Source organism: Mus musculus, chromosome 6, assembly GCF_000001635.26.
Source record: "Mus musculus strain C57BL/6J chromosome 6, GRCm38.p6 C57BL/6J".
Taxonomy (NCBI): Eukaryota; Metazoa; Chordata; class Mammalia; order Rodentia; family Muridae; genus Mus; species Mus musculus.
In genome coordinates, this window is record NC_000072.6 from 57,454,867 (window position 1) to 57,477,758 (window position 22,892).

The 22,892-nt window shown below is 39.9% G+C and overlaps 1 long non-coding RNA gene across 3 annotated transcripts in view; it reads left to right on the plus strand.

The window, feature by feature from the left end:
• The first annotated feature begins 9,206 nt into the window (after positions 1-9,206).
• The window catches only part of 4930533I22Rik, a 42,431-nt gene continuing 28,745 nt past the window's right edge, over positions 9,207-22,892 (plus strand). Inside the window, exons 1-4 of one of the 3 annotated variants that reach the window (XR_377720.2) lie at positions 9,207-9,262; positions 21,406-21,558; positions 21,747-21,924; positions 22,483-22,889. This is a non-coding gene — a long non-coding RNA (RIKEN cDNA 4930533I22 gene). Of the gene's footprint in view, positions 9,263-21,405; positions 21,559-21,746; positions 22,890-22,892 lie in introns of all 3 variants that reach the window. The other 2 variants (XR_001785264.1, XR_869131.1) reach the window with 2 other exon arrangements.

Here is a 22,892-nt window from a genome sequence, read left to right on the forward strand (position 1 = left end):
CATGCTCCACTATGTTCATAGCAGCCTTATTTATAATAGCCAGAAGCTTAAAAGAACCCAGATGCCCCTCAACAGAGGAATGGATACAGAAAATGTGGTACATTTACACAATGGAGTACTACTCAGCTATTAAAAAAATGAATTTATGAAATTCCTAGGCAAATGGATGTACCTGGAGGGCATCATCCTGAGTGAGGTAACCCAATCACAAAGGAACTCGCACAATATGTACTCACTGATAAGTGGATGTTAGCCCAGAAACTTAGGATACCCAAGATATAAGATACAATTTGCTAAACGCATGAAATTCAAGAAGAACAAAGACCAAAGTGTGGACACTTTGCCCCTTCTTAGAAATGGGAACAAAACACCCATGGAAGGAGTTACAGAGACAAAATTTGGAGCTGTGACGAAAGGATGGACCATCTAGTGATTGCCATATGCAGGGATCCATCCCATAATCAGCTTCCAAATGCTGACACCATTGCATACACTAGCAAGATTTTGCTGAAAGGACCCAGATATAGCTCTCTCTTGTGAGACTATGCCGGGGCCTGGCAAACACAGAAGTAGATGATCACAGTCAGCTATTGGATGGGTCACACAGCCCCCAATGGAGGAGCTAGAGAAATTACCCAAGGAGCTAAAGGGAACTGCAACCCTATAGGTGGAACAACAATATGAACTAACCAGTACCCCGGAGCTCTTGTCTCTAGCTGCATATGTATCAAAAGATGGCCTAGTCGGCCATCACTGGAAAGAGAGGCCCATTGGACAAGCAAACTTTATATGCCCCAGTACAGGGGAATGCCAGGGCCAAAAAATGGGAATGGGTGGGTAGGGAAGTGGGGGAGAAGGTATGGGGGACTTTTGGGATAGCATTCTAAATGTAATTAAGGAAAATACGTAATAATAAAAAATATTTTAAAAAAGACAAAGAAAACTAAGACAAACTTTTTAAAAACCAAACTGTCTTTAAAGTTCCAATAGCAAACAAAATCTGAAAAATGAGTTAAACAACCAGAATCTAAAATGTCTCTGGAGATTCAAAAGCAAGCAAGCAAACAAGCCAAACTAAATGTCTAGAAAAGCTTTTCTAGAGCAAACATTTCAAAGCAAATAAACAAACTAGATATATTAAACCCCATGCTTAGAGAGCAGATCTAAAAGGGGTCTTCCTTAACCAGCTCAGAAATATTTAGATTTGTTTATAAGACTTGGTCTATTAAATAAACTAATAATGTAAAGTAATATTGTAAAAGACTTTTAACTTTGGTTACTAAAATTCAAAATTACCTACAGAGTCTTTCTCAAAGGGAGGGAGGGAGGGCCAAAGTGGGATGGGAGGACAGGGCAGGGAGGCAGTTTGGACAGGAATTCATCACTTAAAAGAAAAATAAAATCACACAGAAGGTTTCATTCTTATTAAAAGAACTAGAGTGTATCCAGATAATTTTAACCCATTTCCTAGAAGACAGTGAGCTTTCTCTCATCGTCTGAGAGCTCACGCATGTGGACTTAAAGTAGCTGGATGATACTCCTCTTAGCCCACAATTGAGTACCCCAAGAACCAAATGTTTCTCTCACTGTTTATATTTCTTAGATTTAAATTTTTAGATTTAATTTTTTGTGATATTTAGTTGTTCCACAAATATATCTTTAAATGATAAAATAATCTTGGTCTTAGAGAAGTTTCAAGTGAAGATATTATGTCCTTTCATTTGATCAGGCCTTGTCCTTATGGCTGCTGGCTTAACCTAAGCCCATACGTTATTCCAAAACTAACATTTAAGAGATCCAAGGCTTTTAATGTCCTATATATTCTCATTACACAGTATAGTTTGGATAAAATTTTAAAATCTAGTTTTTAAATATAACTTTAATTCTCTTTACTCTAGTTGTAGATAACCAAAGTTTGGGAATTATACAAAAGATAGCAATCTTAAATAACAACACCTATGTTGTTTTATACACTAAGTATTGATGTTTCTAGCTTTAAGTATTATCTAAAAAGTTCTATAATGCAATTATCCAGCCTTTTAAAAAAATCGTTAAAGAATGTTTGTATTTTACAAATAAAAAGGGAAGACAATACTAAAGTGAATGGAGGTGTTATTTCCAGCCACTTAAATATAAGTAAGATAGCTCATACAGTACAAATAACTATAAACAGGGACATATCGTCAATCTAGTTAAAATATGTACATTTTGGCCATTTTAAATACATCTTTCCTTCATTTGTTAGCTTTACTCCATTAGGTCAAATTGTGTCTTTAATTATTTGATTGTAGATATAGTCATCCCACTTCACGTGCTATGACAGTCAGATAAAGAGCATAAGAAAATCATTCAGATCTGCATCATGAGCAGATGGTTTAACACCATCCAGGATTTTGTTTCTTAGTGGCCTTTACCTGTTACAGGATATTTGATTATTGTATGTAGAAACACTAATTATTAGCAAAATGTCAAAGCTTTAATAGGTGTAACATTATTCAGTTGCTGTTAGGTGTGTTCTGAAGAGATGCAGTTTAGGCATGCCTCCATAGATAAGAATGCTAATGCATGGCAAGTCCCTGTCCATAAGGCAAGTTTCTTGGGAGAAGGCTTGTGTTGCTTGCTGTATGACCCCAGACAAAGTCAGCTGGGTGCTCTAGAGCTAACTCACCATAAACTTGAAATGGTTTAGCCACTACTGACTTGACTTGGAGCCCCTACCCCCGCCCCCACACCCTCCTGCATCTCACCTGGTGATAGTGACATAGTTCAGCCTGTCAAGGGTGTAGGGGAGGAGCTAGAGACTTCTTTTATAAGCAATGGGACCTTTCATAGTCTCTCTCTCTCTCTCTCTCTCTCTCTCTCTCTCTCTCTCTCTCAGGAAAGAGCAACAGAAAAGCAACTGGCAGGACACAGTAAAGCACTATTCTAACAAAGAGAACTGAGGAGCCCCTTTTGGGTTTGGAGGAGCTCGAGAGAAAAGTAGACTAGCTCCATAGAATGACACAGATAGACACTTCCTTTTTTTGTTCTTTTGTTTTTTTTTTTTCTTTTTCTTTTGGTTTTTTTCAAGACAGGGTTTCTCTGTATAGGCCTGGCTGTCCTGGAACTCACTCTGTAGACCAGGCTGGCCTTGAACTCAGAAATCCGCCTGCCTCTGCCTCCTGAGTGCTCCAAAGACTGGCAGTTTACTTGTAGGATGAGGCTTGTAAATAGATACTTTGTATATCGTTAAGAAAATAAAGTTACCTTGCTGAGCTAGCTTTATCCTCAGTTTACATCTCCCCTGTCTTTATTGGTATTAATATCAGGTAATTTAAAAGATTACATTTATCACCTATTCTTCTTTCCAGAAGATGCTGTCTTGCTCTACTCAGCATCTATATCAGATCCTAGCACTGAGTTGCTTAGCTATGTGGGAACTTATGGTATTTATTAAATAATATGTGACCCCCCACTCAAAAAATGTTTGATTGGCTAACAAAAAGGATTACAAAGGGGAATTCCGAAAAAGCAGCTGTATTTGCAGAAACTGAGTGACTAGAATTTCAGCACTGTGGAAAGACTGGAATGTGGTAGGTCCAGAAGCTGAATACCTTATCTTGGGCAAGTATTAGTCTTGCCATGGTGTCAGAACTAACATCCTGTGATTAATGGATAAAAATGTATTAATTTGCCAGACTGCAAGTTTCTACCAACCTCAAAACTAAGCAAGTTATTAAATAGTATCTTAGGCCTATAAAAAAAGATTCCTCAAGTTCTATGTACCTACTTCTCTGCTGTAACTCCAAGGTATTTTAAACTTGCTTTGATTTATGACTTTTTGTTCTATAAAGCTATAATACTTCATGAAACTGTTTCTACATTTGAACATGAATTTGAGGTAATGTAAGTCTGTGTTCTTAGGCCATGGTCACCCAAAATGGTTTCAGTAAAATTATCTTTTATTCCCTTTAAGATTAGAGATGTGGTTTTGAGTCAACACTTTTGACCCAAGAAAGAGGAACATTTCTCCAGTTTCCCTATGAGGCCATTGATGAGGTATTCACTCAGACACCTCCACATTAATGGTTGAAAGTAACAAATGCTTCCCATCTTCAGTGTCTTTCTGATCAGATGCTCATAAAAATTCCTATGCTAATGGCCCCATCCCTTGCTGGCTTCAGCATTTGGGAGAGCAGACCCTGTACCTTGCCTGGGGTATTGTCTTAGAGCTGCCCTGGTGGCATGTGTTTGGAAGAGGTGGTCCTGCTCTTTGCTAGGATGCTGCTGGAAAGCTGGCCTTGATGAGGTGGGCTCAAAAGAGCTGACCCCTATGGCATGAACACACAGAGAGATGATCTCACACCTTGCAAGCTGCTATATGCAGGAGATCTGGCCTCACCCCTAACCTGGGCAAAGGGACAGTGTTGGCCCTGTTTTCTCAGGAACAGAGCTGTCAGACTGACCAAATCAGCTACCACCTTTGCCCAGATCCAGGGCTTTGAGTTGACCCACCCCAACGTCTACTCCATCTGTGAACTAATAGAGCCTGTGAAGGAGCCAGTCCTGCAGAACCAAAAACTACAGTCTTTTCATGACACAGGGCAACAACAATATGTCTGAGAGGAATCCTGGTGAGGGTCTAGTATTGATAATATAACAGAAGCCAGAGGCCTTGAAAAAGAAAAATGACTCATTACAATGGACATTTGTCAACAAGGGTATACTATGTGATACAGCATGAGACACCACAGCGTCCACAGCGAGATTTCTTTTGTTTTTTTGTTTTTTTTTTTTTTTGGGGGGGGGGGTGTCTTAGTCAGGGTTTCTATTCCTGCACAAACATCATGACCAAGAAGCAAGTTATTCAGCTTACATTTCCATACTGCTGTTCATCACCAAAGGATGCAGGACTGGAACTCAAGCAGGTCAGGAAACAGGAGCTGATGCAGAGGCCATGGAGGGATGTTCCTTACTAGCTTGCCTCCCCTGGCTTGCTCAGCCTGCTCTCTTATAGAACCAAGACTACCAGCCCAGAGATGGTCCCACCCACAAGGGGCCTTTCCCCCTTGATTACTAATTGAGAAAATGCCTGATAGTTGTATCTCATGGAGGCATTTCCTCAACTGAAGCTCCTTTCTCTGTGATAACTCCATCTGTGTCAAGTTGACACAAAACTAGCCAATACAGGGGTTGTTGTTGTTGTTGTTTGGTTGGTTGGTTTTTGGTTTTTGTTTTGATAGGGGATCTTGTAAAGACAGAGGGAAGATTTGGAGGGACAGGGAGATGAGTGGGATTGGGGCGCATGATATGAAATTCACAAAGAATTGATTAAAAGTTTTAAAAAATCCTATACTAAGGCTTGGCATGGTATCATATCAAAACTAGAAGAAAAATGCAAAATGAAGCATTTGAGTTGTGTCAAGATACAAAAACCAAATAATACTTACATTAATCAGGGTTCTCTAGAGTAAGAGAAGTTATAAAATGAATCTCTCTCTCTCTCTCTCTCTCTCTCTCTCTCTCTCTGTCTGTCTGTCTCTCTCTATCTATCTATCTTATTTATTAGAACGACTTAAAAGCTGTGGTTTATCTAGTCCAACAATAGCTGCCTAAGCATGAAAGTTCTGAGAATCCAAGAGTTGTTCAATCTTCAAGTCTGGGTGTCCTCAGCTGATCTTCAGTATATGCCAAAATCCTAAAGAATAGGCTCTAACGACAGTGAAGGAGTGGACATGGTAGCAGAGATGGGAAGAAAGGAGGCAAAGAGAGAGAGCTTCCTTCCTTTAAGTCCTTTATATAAACTTCCAGCAGAAGGTGTGGATCAGAATAAAGGTTGATCTTCCCACTTCAAAAGATCCAGATTAAAAGTTTTTACTCAAAGGCCTTATTAGACTTCGGTCTTTCCACTGTAAATGATTTAGGAGAAAAATCCCTCACAAGTGTGCTCAGTCATTTGCATTTTAGTTAATTCCAGACCTACTTAAGCTGACAATCAAGAATAGCTATCATGGGTCTGTAGAGATGGCTCAATGGTTAAGAGAACTGACTGCTCTTTCATAGGTTCTGAGTTTAATTCCCAGCAATCACATGGTGTCTCCCAACCATCTGTAATGGATCTGATGACAGCTACAGTGTACTCATATACATCAACTAAATACATGAATCTTAAAAAAAAAAAAAAAAGCTATCACAAGTCCACCCCTGTCAACCTGACACACAATCTTATCTCCTTATGTCATGGTTAATTTCCAAATGAAAACAATACCCAGACCATAATTACACCTGAACATGATACAGCTATCCCATGTACCACCATAAATGCATTATATATTTAACCTGGTTATAATTATGCCTAATATGTTATAACTAGCCCTTGTAAAATTGCATTTATTAAATTTAGTATTTAGAATCTAAAATTTAGAGTAGGTGGCAACGTCCCTTGACAGATATTCTTTTAGTATCTCAAAATTAAATATGATAACCAGTAATAATCTCTTAACTGACCAGAAAACTGGAGGAAAAAAACATAGAAATTTCTACATATCTGTACAATCACTCTCTTAACAAAAATACAACAAAAACAAACACTCCTGTCAGTTATAATCCTCACTTCTGAAATTGGTCTCAAGAAATTAGCTGGTATTTATAACTACCTTTCTCTACTACTCATTCTGTATTTCCTTTATCATTAGCAAGCATTTCATCAGATCTGGGTTCCTTTCCTGAAGGAGTGACCCATACTTTGATTCCTGATGGGTCTGTGCCCTTTGATTGTTGTAGTTTCCCATTGGCTTTAATCACAGGGCACAGTAGCACCAAGAGATGCCCTAACGGATCTCCTGCACTCCACACATAATCCTTTTTACCTCCATCTTGGAGAAACAATCAATTTCCCCTTGGTAATCTGGGTCAATCACCCCTCCTAAAACTGTTATCCTTTTCTTGACAAGGGGTGGACTTGTGATAGCTAATTTTTTTAAGGGCATCATAATCCCAAAGTAGACAGGGGGAAGTCTGAGCTTCCAGTTCAATAGACTGTTGTGGCTTCAGTCAGGAGCACTCCCCACCATGGAACCAAAATTTCTCGGCCAGAAGAACTTAGGGTTGAAGGAATAGGAAGCAAAGCTTTCCCTAGTGGGTCATTAGGGGTGACAGTGACTGGAATTATTCCCTTTTCCATTGGCTACAGCCCACGAATCACTGAGCAATCCCATGTCTGGCCGTTTCTCCTTCAAGCAAAATGTATGATCATGTGTACTGCTGGAAGTTCTGTCCACTTTGAAGATTTCCCTTCATCAGTGTCTTTCAGGGTTGCTCCAGAAAGGAGATGTAAGAATGATGCTGTTATTCACTTCTAGGCGGTGGCTGCATAATGTTCAGAACTGTGAATAAACCAGGGCCTAGTCTTCTCTTCCTCACACAGCCAATGGAAGGACACACCCCATAAGGCTATGGGTGCATGCTTATCAGGAGACAGCATTGTAACAGGAGTAGAAACCATAGGAATTTGGAGAACCTCTTCACGTAAATTGTTTGTGTGCTCAGGACCTGCTTGGGCCTGACAAGTTCCATTTGATAACAGATGGCTGCTGTGCAGTCATACATAATGACTTGGTGGATCAGATGACAGCAAGTTCATGATGAGTAGCTCAGGTCAAATAGTAGTTGAAACACTCAGTTTCCACTAAGGTCCAATGTTAGGAGCTATCTCTCAAAGGGAGAAGAGACTGCAAATGATGGTAGAGTCTTGCTCCAACATCCCAAAGGTCTCTTTTGTGATTCGCCTATAATGGCCTGCCAAAGACTCTAAGAAAGCATCTCCGTCTGTCATCCCAAGTACCATATAGTCTGAAGAATCATATGGTCCAAGTGGTAGAGCAGCCTGCATAGCAACCTGGACCTGTTGAAGAGCGTTCAGCTGTTATAGGCCCCACACAAAACTAGAAGCTTTCCAAGTCATTTGTTATATGGGCCAGAGTAATACACTCAAATACCTAATGTACCAAGGTTTCTGGGCATTTTGTCCTGCCATGCAGGACCTCAGCTCACAGATTGCCTCAACAAATTCAAGGCTTGACGTGAGAAATATGTTTTTTATTAGTCATATGGTGATAGTTCTGATAGAGTTGGGTAAGGATGAGTGGCTCAATAAAACTAGACCAAGACAAGGTAGTTAGCCTCTTCTCCTCTAGTCCTGCAGCATTCCAATCTCTCCAGAGTATTGCAGTTCTGATATGTCAACCACTTGCTGTAAGCAATCGTCCTTTTTTGGTGGGGGCTAAGAGTGTTGGTTTTTTGAGACAGGGTTTCTCTGTGTAACCCTGGCTTTCCTGGAACTAATTCTGTAAATTGAGCTGGCATCAAACTCAGAGATCTTCTTGCCTTTGCTTCCTGAATACTCAATTTAAAGGGGTCTGCCACTACATCCAGGCTCCATCAGTCTTTTCAGGAGCTCTTGTTTACAGGAGGAAGAGTTATAAAAGGAGTTTGTTGTCAGTTCATAGGTGTGAGCTTTAGAGAAAGAAGAAGGAGGTCCTGAGAAGCAGGGCACCAGCAAACTGCTGGCCTAGGGACTTTGTGTAAGACTCATGGCACGAACTGAAGTGGGGCAATGAGGAGGGGGTGTGTTGGTCACTCCCGTTGTCCCAATCATGACCCTGGTTCTCCTCTACCTTTTAGTCATGTCCTCATGTATAGATTGTAAATATGTTCATTGAGAGGGGAGAGGGGAGACGGGGGAGGGGGGAGGGGGAGAGGGGAGAGCAGAGAGGGGGAAAGGGGAGATGGGAGAGGGGAGGAGAGGGGAGAGGGGAGGAGAGGGGAGAGGGGAGATGGGAGATGGGAGGAGAGGGGAGAGGGGAGGAGAGGGGAGAGGGACCAAAAAAAGGTATGGCACAAGAAATAGATATACACACATCACATACTCAGGAATCCCATAATAACACTAAACTGGAAGCCATAATATATGCATAAAAGGACCTAGAGAAGAAACATGGAAAGACTCCAATACAACTTTATGAGACAAGGAACCTCCAAAGATGCCATTGATTTTGTTTTCTGTTGACCATTTAATTCTGGGCATGCAGATTACTCTTAAACAGTAGTTTGTTCCCCCAGTTTCCCTTGGGGGAAAAAAACAAAATTTCATTTAAAAGTGGTTATCAACTGGAGGTTGCTAGTAGTGGATTAGAAATGGAATCATGTGTTTACTTTCTTTTCAGCTCTGGGACCCAATCTGGTACAGACCTCTGCAGGCCCTCTGCATGCTGCCTCAGTCTCTGTGAGTTCATATGTGTGCAGACATTGTTAGTTTACAGGGTCTTGTTTTTTCAGTGTCCCCTATCTCCTCTGTCTCTGTTTCTTTCTCTCTTTTGAAAGATTTATTTTTTTCCCACATTTTTTATTAGATATTTTCTTCATTTACATTTCAAATGCTATTCCAAAAGTCCCCTATACCCTCCCCACGCCCTGCCCCCCTACGCACTCACTCCCACTTCTTGGCCCTGCCATTCCCTTGTACTGGGGCATATAAAGTTTCTTAGACCAAGGGGCCTCTCTTCCCAATGATGGCTGACAAGGCCATCTTCTGCTACATATGCAGCTAGAGACACGAGCTCTGGGGGTACTGATTAGTTCATGTTGTTGTTCCACCTGTAGGGTTGCAGAACCCTTCAGATCTTGGGTACTTTCTCTAGCTCCTCCATTAGGGGCCCTGTGTTTCATCCTATAGATGACTGTGAGCATCCACTGTATTTACCAGGCACTGGCAAAGCCTCACAGGAGACAGCTATATCAGGGTCCCTTCAGCAAAATCTTGCTGGTGTATGCAATAGTGTCTGGGTTTGGTGGCTGATTATGGGATGGACCCCCGGGTGGGGCAGTCTCTGGATGATCCATCCTTTAGTCTTAGCTCCAAATTTTGTCTCTGCAACTCTTTCCATGGATATTTTATTCCCTATTCTAGGGAGGAATGAAGTATCTACACGTTGGTCTTCCTTCTTGATTTTCATGTGTTTTGGAAGTTGTATCTTGGGTATTCTAGGTTTCGGGCTAATATCCACTTATCAGTGAGTGGTTATCAAGTGACTTCTTTTGTGATTGGGTTACCTCACTCAGGATGATATCCTCCAGATACATACATTTGCCCAAGAATTTCATGAATTCATTGTTTTTAATAGCTGAGTAGTACTCCATTGTGTAAATGTACCACATTTTCTTTATCCATTCCTCTGTTGAGGAACATCTGGGTTCTTTCCATCTTCTGGCTATTATAAATAAGGCTACTATGAACATAGTGGAGCATGTGTCCTTATTACCATTTGGAACATCTGGGTATATGCCCAGGAGAGGTATTGCTGGATCTAGTGGTAGTACTATGTCCAGTTTTCTGAGGAACCGCCAGACTGATTTCCAGAGTGGTTGTACCAGCTTGCAATCCCACCAGCAATGGAGAAGTGTTCCTCTTCTCCACATCCTTGCCAGCATCTGGCTGTCACCTGAATTTATGTATGTATGTATGTATGTATGTATGTATGTATGTATGTATTTAATGTATGTGAATACACTGTAGCTGTCTTCAGACACACCAGAAGAGGGCATTGGATTCTGCTACAGATGGTTGTGAGCCACCATGTGGTTGCTGGGAATTGAACTCAGTATCTTTGGAAGAGCAGTCAGTGCTCTTAACTGCTGTGCCATCTTTCCAATAGTCCCTCTCTGTTTCTTAAACTCTTTCTGTCTCCTCTGGAACATTGGGTTCCCAGTGAATTTTCAGTCAAAGAAAATATTGTTTGGTAATTCCTACAAGTTTTGTGTCACCATTCCACTAGCATATCTTGCAAGCAGGGTACCAATGTAGACAGTGGTGCTGTGGCTGGGTTGATGCTTACAAATCTCTTTTGACAGATTATAGAGTATTTTCCAGTAGTATAGATGTTGTGTTGATTTGAATATGCTTGGTTCATAGGAAATGGCACTATTATGAGTTGTGGTCTTGTTGGAGGAAGTGTGTCACTGTGCAGGTGGGCTTTGGGGTCTCTTCCTATGCTCAGGCTCTATCCAGTGTGATGAGACCTGGCTGCCTGCATAGAAGAGTTTCCTTCTGGTTTCTTTTGGATCAAAATGTAGACTTCTCAGTTCCTTCTTCAGCACCATGTCTGCCTATAGGCTGCCATGCTTCCTGCCATGGTGATAATGGACCAAACCTCTGAAACTATATTTAAATTAAATGTTTTTTAATTTATAAGACTCAATTAAATGTTTTCCTATATAAGACTTACTCATGGTGTCTCTTTAATAGCAACCAAACCCTAACTAAGACAGATGCTAAAAAGTGTAGAGGGTCTTTAAGATCATGCAGTAGTCAAAATTAGGGATACGACACTCAGGGGTCAGTTAGTTTTGGATCCTGTTCTTTTTGTATTGGGTTGTTTTTTGTTAGTTTGTTTGTTTACCAGTTGTATTATTTGTTGAGATGAGTTGGGATCTCCTGACCATATCACTTTAGAAGCACTGAAGCCATTTCTCCATGTTGACTATCCCCTTTGGAGAATGAATGTTGAATAGAGTCAAACATCAGGGTTTCCACAGCTTCTCTGTTCAAGGAGACAGAGCTGCCAAACCTTAGGAGAGATTCCTCATGATCTTCTGGGACCTGGTTGACCTTGGAAGGTAAAGATCAGAATACAGTGACTTCCATTTAGTTCCTCTGTCCACATTGGTACAGACCTCCCTCTTAGTTTTTTGTTTGTTTGTTTGTTTGTTTTTGGTTGCTGTAATAAAAGACAAATACAACTTACAGAAAAAGAGTTTATTTTGTTTTATGGTCCAGAAGGTTAATATGATGATTCAAATAAGAATGGCCCACATAGGCTCATCTATTTGAATGTTTGGTCTCCAGTTTGCAGAACTATTTGGGAGGACTAAGATGTATGGCCACTGGAGGTGTGTCACTAGGGTTAGCCTTTCAAGTGTTAAAAGCCCACACTATCATAGTTAGCTCCCCTTCTCTCTCCTTCATGCTGTGAATAAGGATATAAACCCTCAGCTATTGCTCCAGTGCCATGTTTGCCTGATGCTGCTGTGCTTTGCACCATGATGGTCATGGACTCACCCTCTGAAACTGTAAGATCCCAATAAACTTTTATTAGTTGCCTTTGTCATGGTGTGTTTTCACAGCAATAGAAAAGTAACAAAGAAATTTAGGTGTCCATATGATGGTGACAGGCAGTGTGGGGAGTCGCCCTCACATTCGCCGTTGCAAGATGGCGCTGACATCCTGTGTTCTAAGTGGTAAACAAATAATCTGCGCATGTGCCAAGGGTAGTTCTTCACTCCATGTGCTCTGCCTTCCCCGTGATGACAGCTCGGCCGATGGGCTGCAGCCAATCAGGGAGTGACACGTCCTAGGCGGAGGATAATTCTCCTTAATAGGGACAGGGTTTTGCCATTCTCTCTCTTGCACTCTTGCACTCTTGCTCTCTCTTGCTCTCTTGCGCTCTGGCTCCTAAAGATGTAAGCAATAAAGCTTTTGCCGCAGAAGATTCCAGTTTGTTGCGTTCTTCCTGGCCGGTCGCGAGAACGCGTGTAAGAAGGCAGGGCAGCAGGAGCAGGAAGCAGAGAGCTCACATCTTGAACAACTGCAAGCACAAAACAGTGAGTGAACCATAAGTAACATGGAGATTTTAAACACTCATATTCTGCCTCCCATGTCATATCTTAGAACTCCCCAAATAGAACCAGCAACTGAGAATATCCAAACATTGGATCCTGTGGGGGACATTGCTATTCAAACCACTGTATTCCACTTCCTGGCCATATCATGATGCTTTCTAGGAGCCGAACATTCCTCAGCTCTTTTTGTTTCACAAGTTGCATGCTTAGCTGGGTGGAATTTTGCTCTGAAGACAGCCTTCGCTTAGTTCCAGGGCAGAGCAGGGGCTTATTTATTTGTTTGTTTGTTTATTCATTTCGTATTTACTGTCTTTCTGTTTCCTATAAGGATGGGCCATTAAACACTGCTTACATCATTCAACTGCTTTTATTTTCCAGTTCCAAAATTTCTACATTCCTCTAAAATCTAAGATGGTTAGGTTCATTACAGCAACAATCTATTCTCTAGGTTGAATTCCTATATTAATAACTTTTATATTTCTGTAACTATTTTAAAGCTATTCTTAACAAAATCGGCATTTACTGTAAATGTTTGGTTTTACTTAAGCTTTATCTAAATGAAACACTAAAGTTAAAAATAAAAGATTGATGTACCTGTGGGATCCCGACTTAGAATGTTTCTCCCTGGAAGGTAAAGCCCCTGGACATTCCCCAAGCTTGTTTTCCCTGATCTCTAAAAATACAGCCAGAAAGAAGCTCTTTGTTCTCTATAGCCAGCAAAAAGCTTTTTTGTTTCTGTGCCTTACAGCCAGAGATACGATAATTGTAGGAAGACCTACAAGGACATGGAGATAGACACTGGAGGGGAGGCTGCAGCTCACTCTCCCCCCACCCTCGCCAGAAAGGAGCTGTAGCCAACTCTCCTCCCAACTCCTCCCAACTCCTTCCAACTCCTCCCAACTCCTCCCAATTCCTCAGCTAGCTGTTAAAAGCCCCCCTACTGTCACCACTCCTGGTCGAACTCCCCTGCCCTGCACTGCAGAGGGACTTCATCCTCAGCTGATAATAAAACCTCTTGCAGTTTGCATGAGGTGTGGTTTTCTCTCAGGACACTGGGATGCTGGCCAGCTCATCCCGGGACTTGAGCGGAGGCCCAGCTTTGGGGGTCTTACATACCCTTCTGGGTGTTGAATAACCAGACTTGGAGGCTGTAAGAGTTTGAATGAGGATGGCCTCTGTAGATCAGAGGTTTGAACACTTGGTTCAAACACGTGCCACACCATGACTGTGGCAACTTATTCAAAAACAAATAAACGTTTATTTTGACTTATGGCCCTTAAATTTGGAGTCCATAATGGTGAGGATGGCATAGCAGCAGTAGGAAGAGGACCGTGCACATATTGAACTGCAGCACAAAGCCAAGTATGGCATGGAATCTTTAAAATCTCAAATCCCTCTCCAATCTATAGTAACACATTTCCTCCCACACGGTTGCCATTCCCAAACCTTCCCAAACAGCATCACCAATGGGAGACCAAATGTTGGACATCTTTTTTCCGCTTATACAGAAGTCATCTTTGTTCAAACTCTTTTTTTCTTTTTCTTCTCCTGCCTTCCGGAGATTAAACACCCTGAGCCAGGAGTCTGTAGAAGCAGGAACTCACTTAACTGTATCAATCCTTTTGTTTATAAAGGGCTGAGAGAGGAGGTGGGATTTTTTGTTGAGGTGAGATGGCTTAGGGGAAGGGGAAAGGTAAGGAAGGCTATCAGGTGACACAAAGCTAACAAAGTTATTCCTCATCAGATGTAGCTAGTCAAAAGCAGGCTCAAGCAGGTTGTGCTGAATCACTCCAGTACAGAAGCGACTGAGAAAGTTTTCAAAACTAGAGCCAGGCTCAGGCTTGTCCTCAAGGCCCAAAGCAGGGTCAAAATGGGGCCCAAAAGTATACATGCTATCACTGCTCTCCCTTTCTCAAGATAAGATTAGACCTAATTAGTAATATTTTACTTTCCATAAATTTGGGGATGTCCCCTAAAACATATTACACGGTTTTATACTTAGATTTATATAACTGGGTTATATGTTTAAACACTGGGACAATTCTATCACTGTCTCGGAAACAATAAGACACACCTTTGTTTCAGTTTGTGTTCACTAGCCTCTTATAGGCAATGGCTAAACACCAGGAAACAACTGTTTATTCTTGACAATGCTGTTTTAATTAGAATTCCCTACATCAAGGATGCTGCCTTTAACCATAAAGAGTATTTTACACTTAAAAAGAAAGAATTATCTTTAAGTTAGAAGAACATATCCCATGTACAAGAAAAAACTGCCCTTGACTGTTAATAGTTTATTAGGGGCTTAACCGAAGTAACCTACTGTAGTAGTGTTCTGTCAAACTAGGCTATAGGCCTTTTGTGGAAAGGGAAGGGGTTGAGGGCTTCATTAAAAAGCAATTTGTGCTTTATACTCATTCAAAGAGAGTCTCAATAATTGCTTTTTATTCACACAGAGTTAATACAGTATCACAATGTTTCTCAATGAATGTGTTGTAACAAAAGAAAAAAATTTTATTTCAAAAGGAAAAAAATTTTTGTAACTGCAGTAAGATTGATGGCTACTTAAAAGATTACAGAATCTTTTTTTTCCTGTACTCATGTAATGCTGGAATATTAATTGAAAATTGTGCTTAAGTTATATGACTGTTTCATAATTAAAAGCAATTAAAGTACATGAAAGTTAAAAAATAATTATCTTTAATATAAATATAATTTTTCCATCTTGTCCCCTGATCTTTTTTTTTAATTAGATATTTTCTTTATATACATTTCAAATGCTATCCCGAAAGTTCCCTTCGTTCAGACTCTTAAAGCCTACAAGCATGCCTACTCAACACTGTTACATCAATCTGGTACTTTCAACTGTAGTGTAACATTTGGATAAAGCTTAAGTAGAACCAAATATTTCAAGTAAATCCTGATTTTGTTAAGAAATAGTTTTTCATTATCTTGATTAGACAGTTTTTTAATTTTTAAATCCTTGTAAATGTTACAAAGAATAGATCATAAGAGAAATATACTGATTTAAATAGAACTTTGCTATTAATAAGTTCATCTTTGGTCTTAGAAAATATTATACATACTATCTGTTTCATTATTTATATACCTTATGTAACTTACTAAGACCTTCCATGGACTCTTTAGGCTCCCTAGCTTTTTGATTTTGGACAAACACCATACGAAAATATTCTTTTAATAAAAATATTTTTAGGCTGGATGTGGTGGCGCATGCCTTTAATCCCAGCACTTAGGAGGCAGAGGCAGGTGAATTTCTGAGTTCAAGGCCAGCCTGGTCTACAGAGTGAGTTACAGGACAGCCAGGGCTACACAGAGAAACCCTGTCTCAAATATATATATTTGTATACTTTTAAACATTTTCTTCCCTTATTTACTGGCGGTATAAACCATGTTTCTCTAAATGAAAAGAGTTGATACAATATAGTAAATATGTAATATAATATAACAATATATATTTCCATGTCTGCAATGGAAATGTCAAATATGCAATATCTGTTCAGTACCTGAGAGTAGATGTCTGTGCAATCTCAATCTAGTGCTGGAATCCCAGGGAGGTCCTACAGAGCTGCCAGTTTTCAGTCTGCTCTGGAATCCCAAAGAAGTAGGTTCTAAAACCGGAGACTGAATGGCTCAGAAACAGGATAGATAAAGTTGCCAGTGAAAGTATCAAAAAGGCAAAGCTTCCCACTTCCATGATTTTAATATGAGCTTAAGGTTTACAGTAGGTCTTCTAAATTCAAGTTGTCTGATTAAGGAAATCCCTTATTGGAATGTTCAGAATCTTGGATTTTAGTTGCTTCGAGATGCGGTCACATTGACATCAAAGATGTCATGCCAGGCTTGAGTTTAAAAAAGTAGAGAGAAATGTGGAATAGCCAGGAAAACCAATAGAGCTGAGAATCAGCAGTAGCATACACTCCTCAATTCAAGAGTTACTTTGGTTTGTAAGAACCGATTGAAAACTTCCTGGGAACCAGCATCCTATTCCAGATATACCTTAATGGGAAGGACTTAACTTCCTGACAGGCAAGGTCAGTACCCCCAAAGAATCTAAATCTGGAGAAGCCAAGCTTTACTTTTTAAAAAACGTATTCTTTGACACAACAAAAATACGATTGTCTATTTCAGATATGGCAAAACTTTCAATCACCATAGATGGAAAAAACAAGATATTCCATGAGAAAACCACATTTAAACTATCTTTCTAATAATTTAGCCATACAGAAAATACATAGAAAACTCTTAACACAAGGAGGGTAATGGCACTGAAGAAAACACAAGAAATTAATCATCTCACAGCAAAACCAAGAGACTCGCATACATACAGAAACACCACTAATATCAAATTAACAGGAACTAACAATCATTGGTCATTAATATCTCTCAACATCAATGAGCTCAATTAGCCAATGAAAGAAAAAGATACAGGCTAGCAGAGTGTATTCATAAACAGGATTATCATTCTGCTGCATACAAGAAACACATTTCATCAACAAAGATGGACACTACTTTAGAGTAAAGGGCTTGAAAAAGGATTTTTAAACAAATAAAATCAAGAAGCAAGCTGGAGTAGCCATTTAAATATCTAGTATTATAGACTTATTATATTAGATAGGTATCACAAGGTAATCACAAGAGATGAGGAAGGACACTTAATGCTTATCAAAGGAAAAGTCCACCATGATTAAGTCTCAATTCTGAACATTTATGCTCCAAATACAAGAGTACCCAGATTTGTAAAAGAAACATTAATAAAGCTTAAATTACACATTGTACCCCACACAATAATAGTGGGAGACTTCAACATTCCACTCTCACCAATGGACAGGTCATTAAAACAGAAACTAAGCAGAAACAATGAAATGAGCAGATGTTATGAACCTAATGGATCTAACATATGAACAAAACCCAAAAGACTTTACCTTCTCACAGCCTCAATGAACCTTCTCCAAAATTGACCATATAATCAGGCAAGTCCCAACCAATACAATAATATTGAAATAACTACTTGCATCTTTTTTTTTGGACATAAAAGCTTTCTTTATCTTTTAAAAGGAAATCCAATACTTGTAAGCAAAGAAATATTGAACATTTACTAAGTGACATACTACATTATTATTATTTTAAATCTGAAGACATTATTATATGTAGTGTGTTTTTTTACCAGTTTTCAAAATCTATTTGAAACATTAAACATGATAGAAATGGAAAAAATCTCTTATGAAGTCCTCTATGAAAGGAAATTGTGACAAGTTCCTGAGTAGACAGAAACCTCTCCGTCTCCAAGGGAGACTACACAGCGTAAATGTGGCTTGATAGAATGAATTGGGTAGTGTTCCCTCTGTTTCTATTTTGTGGGATAGTTTGAACAGTATTGCTATTAGGTCTTTTTTGAAGGTCTGATAGAATTCTGCAATAAGCCTTTTTTGGTTGGGAGGCTTTTAATGACTGTTTCCGTTTCTTTAGGGATTATGGGACTGTTTAGGTAGTTTATCTGATTCTGATTTTACTTTGGTACCTGGTTATCTGTCTAGAAAAGTTTCCATTTCATCCACATTTTTCAATTTCATTGAATAAAAGCTTTTGTTGTGGAATCTGATGATTTTTTAAAAATTTTCTTCAGTTTCTGTTGCTATATCTCCCTTTTCATTTCTGATTTTTTTAATTTGGACAGTCTCTGTGCCTTCTGGTTAATCTGGCTAAGGGTTTATCTATCTTGTTGATTTTCTCAAAGAACCAGCTTCTGGTTTTGTTGATTCTTTGTATAGTTCTTTTTGTTTCTACTTAGTTGATTTCAGCCCTGAATTTGATTATTTCTTGCTATCTACTCCTCTTGGGTGTATTCGCTTCTTTTTATTCTAGAGCTTTCAGGTGTGCTGTTAAGCTACTAGTGTATGCTCTCTTCCGTTTCTTTTTGGAGGCATTCAGAGCTATGAATTTTCCTATTACAGCTGCTTTCATTGTGTACCATAAGTTTGGGTATATTATACCTTCATTTTCATTAAATTCTAAAGTCTTCAGTTTCTTTCTTTCTTCCTTGACAAAGTTATCACTGAGTAGAATGTTGTTCAGCTTCTACATGTATGTGGGCTTTCCATTGTTTTTGTTGCTACTGAAGACCAGCCTTAGTCCATGGTGATCTGATAGGGTGCATGGGATTATTTCAGTATTCTTGGATCTGTTGAGGCCTGTTTTGTGACCGATTATATGGTCAATTATGGAGAAGGTACCATGAGGTGCTGAGGAGAAGGTATATCCTTTTGTTTTAGGATGAAACGTTCTATAGATAGCTGTTAAATCCACTTGGTTCATAACTTCTGTTAGTTTCACTCTGTCTCTGTTTAGTTTCTGTTTCCTGGATTTGTCCATTGATGAGGGTGGGGTGTTGAAGTCTCCCACTATTATTGTGTGAGGTGAAATGTGTGCTTTGAGTTTTAGCAAAGTGTCTTTAATGAATGTGGTTGCCCTTGCATTTGGAGCATGGATGTTCAGAATTGAGAGTTCTTCTTGTTAAATTTTACCTTTGGTGAGTAATAAATGTCCCTCCTTATCTTTTTTGATAACTTTTTGTTGAAAGTTGATTTTATTTGATATTAGAATGGCTACCAGCTTGTTTCTTGGGAACATTTGCTTGGAAATTTTTTTTTCCAGTACTATACTCTGAGGTAGTGTCTGTCTTTGACACTGAGGTGAGTTTCCTGTATGCAGCAAAATGCTGGGTCCTGTTTAGATATTAGTCTGTTAGCCTGTCGTTTTATTGGGGAATTGAATCCATTGATGTTAAGAGATATTAAGGAATACTGATTGTTGCTTCCTGTTATTTTTGATGTTATTTTTATGTTTGTATAGTTATCTTCTTTGAGTTTGTTGAAAGAAGATTGCTTTCTTGTTTTTTCTAAGGTGTAGTTTTCCTTCTTGTATTGGAGTTTTCCATCATTTATCCTTTGTAGGGCTGGATTTGTGGAAAGGTATTGTGTAATTTTGCTTTTATTATGAGATATCTCGGTTTCTCCATCTATGGTAAGTGGATATAGTAGCCTGGGTTGGCATTTCTGTCCTCTTGGGGTCTGTATAACATTGGCCCAGGATCTTCTAGCTTTTATAGTCTCTGTTGAGAAGTCTTGTGTAATTCTGATAGATCTGCTTTTATATGTTACTTGACCTTATTCCCGTACTGCTTTTTATATTCTTTCCTTGTTTTGTGCATTTGGTGTTTTGACTGTTATGTGATGGGAGGAATTTCTTTTCTGGTCCAATCTATTTGGAGTTCTGTAGGCTTCTTGCATGTTCATGGGACTCTCTTTCCTTAGGTTAGGGAAGTTTTCTTCTATAATTTTTGTTAAAGATATCTACTGGTCCTTTATGTTGGGAATCTTCTCATTCTTCTATACCTATTATCCTTTGGTTTAGACTTTTCATTGTGTCCTGGATTTCCTGGGGATGTATGGGCTTAGGAGCTTTTTGCATTTTGCATTGTCTCTCACTGTTGTGTCAATGTTTTCTATGGTATCTTCTCCACCTGAGATTCTGATGCTTGCACCTATGACTCCTGATCTCTTTCCTAGGTTTTCTATCATCATGATTGTCTCCTTTTGTGATTTCTTTATTGTTTCTATTTCCATTTTAGATCATGGATGGTTTTGTTCAATTCCTTCACCTGTTCGGTTGTGTTTTCCTGCAATTATTTAAAGGATTTGTGTGCTTCCTCTTTAAGACTTCTACCTGTATTTCTTTAAGGGAGTATGTCCTTCTTACAGTCCTCTATCATCATGAGATGTGATTTTTAAATCAGAATCTTGCTTTTCATGTGTGTGGGAGGATTCAGGGCTCACTATGATAGGAGAACTGGGTTCTAATGATACCAAGTAGCCTTGGTTTTCTGTTGCTTATGTTCTTGTCCTTGCCTCCTACCATCTGTTTATTTCTGGTGTTAGTTGGTCTTGCTGTCTCTGAATAAGACTTGTCCTCCTGCCTATCATTTCAGTCTTCTGGTTTCCCTGTGTTTTCAGCTGCACAGACATGGCTGGCTCTCAGAGTCCCAGGAGCCTCAGATTCTTACGCTGCCTGAGACTGTCCCTTTTCCGGCTGATCTCTAATTCACTGTGGCAGTATTAGGCTAACTGTAAACGTCTTGGACATTTGGTTAGTCTTTGTACTGTTCTTATAGCTAGTTGTTTAGCTCTTTACAACTGCTAAGATTTTATAACAGAGAAGGGGCAAGATAAACCACTTTCTTTTTTAAATTGTTTATTTATTATTATTGTTGTTGTTGTTGATTTTTTTTCTTCAAGGGTTTCTCTGTGAAGCCTTGGCTGTTCTGAGATTTGCTGCATATACCAGGCTGTCCTCAAACTCAAAAGGTCTGCTTGCCTCTGACTCCCGAATTTTGGGATTAAAAGTATGTGCTGCCATCTCCTGGCTGCTTATTTTTAAAATTATATGTCTATATGCATATTTGAATGTGGGTTTGTGCACTTAAGTACCCAAAAAGGCCAAAAAAGAGGATTGAATCTCCTGGAGCTGTTACAGATGGTTGTCAGCAATGCCATGTGGTTGCTGTGGTTAAAAGTCAGGTCCCCTGCAAGAGCAGCGAGTGACCTTAGCCACTGAGCCATTTCTCTAGTATGCAAGATAAGTCATTTTCTTTAACAAATGTGGTGGATTGGGTAGTTTAAACTAAGAAAAATTAATTAAATGTATTATATATGTTTTATGTATGTATGGTTACAGTTGGAGTCAGAGACAAGAAGCAGACGATGGCACCCTGTGGGCTGAGGGGCAGCAATAAACCTTGATGTCAATAGAGCATCTGAGATGATGAGGACAAACACTTGAGCTGAGGAAGCAGTGCTATCCACTATATTCTTCCTTTCAAGGATGTAGGTAATGTGGGAAGATGGAGGGCTGACAGGAGATGCTTGTAGGTGATTCCCAGGGAGGTGTCTGAGAAACACTTTCAGCTACTTTCCCAAAGCTAAGTGTTTCCAAACATGCTTGAAACAGTTGTGTAGAGAACAGCATGGACCAAAGTGGGAGATGACTGAGCACTGGATGTCCCTTTTGATTTTCAGAGTGCCATGAGGTGAGACCTCTGTGACATCACAGGGTAAAACCCTGCCTTAGTAATTGCAGAGTGCTTAGCCTGAGGATAACTCAGAGTCCAGCAAGGAGGTCTGGGATTCACACTGAGCACATGTGTCTGCCCAGGCTTGGGATGTTTTCTGGGAAGGACTACCTGAAATTCATCACGTGAGTAGCTTACTCAGTGCGAGGCACTTCTTCACTGGGGTCTTAAGTGGGGGAGGCAGAAATAGGGAGAGAGACTAAAAGTGTTTCTGATTAAAGACAGCTCTAAGACTGTCTTCAAGAGAGCTAAGGAAAGCTAGAAACAGATCAGAAGTCTTACAGTAGTGGGAATGGCCACTCAAGACTACAGAAAGAAAAACCTCTCACTCACCAGGAGGAGAGGTCTTGGAAAGAAGCCACATATATACATCTGGACCAGGACTTGAGCCCCCAGACTAGACCAGGAAGGCAGGAACAGTGCTTTTGCCACACCCACATTTGACCATCACACATAGCTTGTCCAGGGAAGGAGGCAGAGCATCTTCCCTGGTGACTTCAGGCCATGGCAATAGCAATCTTTGCATGTGTACTCAGAGAGCTGCCACAATATTAGTCAAACATCAATGCCAGTACCACAGGAAACGCCATGACAGCACCTTCCCCTCTCATTCTGCACTTAAATACATGTTTCACTTTGTAGGTGTGTTGTATATGTTCTTATGTATGTGCTCATGTCTGCAGGTCTAAATCCATATGTGTGAAAGTGCATGAGGAGGACATGGAATGATGCCACATATCTTGCTACAAATATGTATAAACAGTTGCTGTATCAGCAAGGTGTGTGTGTGTGTGTGTGTGTGTGTGTGTGTGTGTGTGCATATGCACATGCACATGCTAAAGAACTTGCCAAACAAGTACTCAGGGAGACAACACCTACAACTCACCAGTTGTAGTTACACAACTCAGGGTACATTATGTTAAGAGAGAAAGCATGGTCATTCCTCATGTTACATCTAGGCACATGGGAAGAAGCTGGAGAGAGGTGTGGTCAGCCTCTGTTACCTCATATAGCCTGTTGCCATGGTTAAAGGCTGTGGTGTTAGTGTGAGGGAGCTCAGGGATGGGCTGGGATCTGGAAGGAACTGCAGGTT